Source organism: Sciurus carolinensis, unplaced genomic scaffold, assembly GCF_902686445.1.
Source record: "Sciurus carolinensis unplaced genomic scaffold, mSciCar1.2, whole genome shotgun sequence".
NCBI classification, from domain to species: domain Eukaryota; kingdom Metazoa; phylum Chordata; class Mammalia; order Rodentia; family Sciuridae; genus Sciurus; species Sciurus carolinensis.
In genome coordinates, this window is record NW_025920145.1 from 31,373 (window position 1) to 35,178 (window position 3,806).

A 3,806-nucleotide genomic window follows, 5' to 3' on the forward strand; every position below is an offset into this window, starting at 1 on the left:
AGTTGTTACAGGCTATTGGTCTTGTGGGCTCTGCAGATAGAAGTCGAGGGATGAAAATGCAGATTTCAGGCACCTTTGTGTTCAAAATATAAGAGAACATAAAAGTGCAAAGCAGAGAGTACACTCCCTCCTATAAAACTCAGTAAGTGCTCAATATAGAGAAAACTCTTCAAATAGGACGACAGCCCTCTGTGATACCTCTTATGGACATGAAACTACTCTGGGACAAAAGAGGGTACCTCTAGGGGAGGATCACCACAAACAGACCCAAGTGACCCTCCATCTCAGCCTATGTAGATGTTGCCTAGCTGGGAGGACACACTGTTGTGCAATGTATGATCCCAGGCTAGGCCTGGACTGGTCCACCTGAACTCCCTGCAGTCATATCTCCCCCAATTTCTGAATAATTTCAGACGTCACAGTCTATGGTTACTTGGCCCTATCACCTTTGAACTGTGGCAACACAGTACATGTGGTGGACAGAGGACAGTAGAGGAAAAGTGCTCTCCATATGGTGACTGGGCAGCAAAGAGAGGCAAAGAGCGAAAGGAACTGGTGTCCAAATACCCATTCAGGGGCTCATCCCCAGTGACGTCATTTCCACCAACTGGGCCCCGCCTCATAAAAGGTGCCACTCCCCCCCAGTGAGCCATCAGGTGGGAAACAAACGTGTAATATATGAACCTATGGGGGACACTAAAGAACCATACCATCAGATTCCGCCCTTGTCCCCATAACCTCATGTGCATCTCACAGCATTCAGTACATCTCCAAGAGTCCCAATAGTCTCAACAGTTCCTGAATTGCTCAAAAGCCCTTCTCCAAAGCCACTTCTGACCCTCAAGGAAATTCAGTGAAACTGTACCCTGATTAAAAAGGCTTATATTCTGCTCTTTTGTCCTTTTACTTCATGAGCATGATTTTCTTTTCTCCCACACCCTCATCCCTGTCCTAATGACTAGCTGGAGAGTTAGTTAAAAACACTAACCTTTACACTGAGCACTCCCCCTTCCTAGGTCACAGGAAATGTCCAAATTCAAAGGAATTCACAGAGTTCTAGAGCAGAGTATGATGGGGATGAAAACCAGAAGCCCAAGCCTATAAAATGCAGGCTTCTCAGCAATCATGTTATCTTAGAGTCACAGGTCCCAGATGAACCAGTGACCACTGGACCCACATAAGATCCTCACAACACATGTTCCAGAAAAGGACATTTGTCCACACTAGTGAACTACCCTGGTGTCCACACGCCCAAGACAGAGGGAACAATTCCACATAACATGCTATATAAATTTTCACTGGGCAGTGCAAGCAAGATGAAATCAGGAGCTAGACATTCATTGTTCTGACATGTCGGCATGTTACAACATAAAGGCTTTTCTTCTCCCAACACTCTGATTCTTCAGTTTTTGGCTCTTTCAGAAGAAAGCAAAGCAGCAGAAGCAAACCTTTCGTACTTACTTTGGCTGTAATCCTCTGCAAAATGACAAGGAACTGAAACAAACTTCCAAGATACAATTGCAAAGGTGAAACACAAACATCCCAAAGGGAAGAACAGAAAACTTGCAAGTAGAATCTAAACAAACACAGCAGGGCAAATATTAAGTCTTGTGTTCCATGTGTGGAACTGGGGCACGTGATGGAGCAATATGGGTTCCAGGGGACTTGGGCATCCTCACCCCTCCAGCCTTGTCTACTGCAGGACCACTCCGTGGACCTGGCTGGGCTCACTGCCTGTGACTTCCCATGGCAGGTGTTTCATGTTCCTGGCATTGCTACATTCCTGGGGTCTCCAATACAACACTGGCCTCACTCTCACAGTTTAACAAATCACCCTTTCTGGGCCTGCTGGATGGGACTCTGACTGTGACACATAATTTCCTGACAACCAGGCTTTCCTGCAAATATCAGTATGACCCTCCAGGGCCCCACAACACTTGCAGTCTGCATGCCTGAGTCCAGTATCACATGGACAATGCCATGGTCCTCTGTCAATGAGAGCAGTAGCCAGGCCAGCCTAGACCACAGCCTCTGTATGCCTGTGTGCTGTTAGTTAAACAGGGAATGGATCCTGAAGTAAGGATTCCTAGGCTACCCTGGTACCCTGACATTCTCATCTCAAACAAGTCTTGCCCACAACGTATATATCTAGTGTATTAGTGCAAAGTATTTAGCGACGTTTCATGGCATTCATCTCTTTACCAACCACACATGTCTTGATCCCTACGAAGCCCTTTTTTTCTGGGAAATTTCCAAGTATTTCAAGTCTTCCCATGCTGTGTTGTGCTCCTGACTCCTACTATAAATCTGGCTCAAACCAGCTAGAAATATCCAGGCCACGTCCTAAATGATATGCTGCCTTGAAAGTTCCTTGATCAGATTAATTAGTCTGTGTTTTCAGGACCCTTTTCCTCACCTTGACATAGATCAGACAAACTCAGTAGAGGAGGAAAAGAGTATTTGGTTCATGTTCTCAGAGATCTCAGTCCAATGACTGCAAACTCCACAGCTCTAGAACCGAGGTGAGTCAGAATATCAAGGTGCAATGGTATGGAGCAGGAAAGCACATCAGGACATAATAATCACAAAGTGGGCAGAGAGGAGAAGTGAGGATACGATACTCTACTCACAGTACAAACTATGAACCCCCAAGGGATGCCCCCACTGACTGACTTCTTCTAGGCACACATACCTGCCTGCATTTACAACCCAGTAAATCTGTATCAATGGACTAATGCACTCATTAGGCGAAACCTTTCAAAACCCAATCATTTCACCTCTAAAGGTTTTTGCACTCTCTTATACATGAGATTTTGGGGGAATCTCACATCATAGCATAACGATCTGTAACTTTTGAATAAGATTTCCACGAATTCTATACAAATGGAAAATGTACACAAAATGTAGAGCAATACATGCTAGAAGTCACATGAGTGGCCTCTAATCCAGTTCCTAATAAGGTACTTACTTCGATCTCAATACCACATGGAAACAGCCTCTACTGTCTGCATTACTCCCCACTTTCTGGGGTCTGACTTCACATCAGCATCACCCACAAAGCTCTCTTTTACCACTCATGGTTTTCTCTAGCCTGCTGCTCCAAGCTCTTCCAAACCACTCCTGCAAAACCAACTCCAAAGCCTTCTGAACCACATGATCAGGTACAGTCACAGCAATGTGCACACTCTTGGAACCAATTTTCTGGATTAGTCAGCTGTCTGTCACAGTACAAAAATCTCTGAGGTTGACACGTTGAATGGAGGAAAGATTAACTTGGGATCATTGTTTAGAGGTTACAGTCCATGACTGCTTGGTCCTGTTGCTCTTAGGCCTGTGACGAGGAAGTACATCTTGCTGGAGGAAAACTGCTCACCTCAAGGTAGACAGGAAACAAGAGAATGAGAAGGAGACGGGGGGGGGGGCAAGAAAGAAAAATGTCCTAATATCCCATTCCCCATTGATATGATTTCTTCCCACTACATCCCACCTCCTGAAAGGTTCCACTCCCTCTCAACAGCACCATCCACTGGAGACCAAGCTTTTGACTCATGAGCCTATCCCATATGGAAAGAAACAATCCCAAGATCACACTCAGATCACCTTACTTACTCCATCCACCACTTCATGCAAAGAAAAAACCTGCTCAGAATTTTTCCCTGGGTCATATCCCAAAGGAAAAGTTGTCAAGGAGTCAGGCACAGTAAACTATAGGTGGGATCCAGGGAAGGAAGGAGGAGGCATTGTACGGTCTCCTGGAGGCCACCCTGATCACACAGTTAACTGATAGGTCACCTGCTCAATGGAAA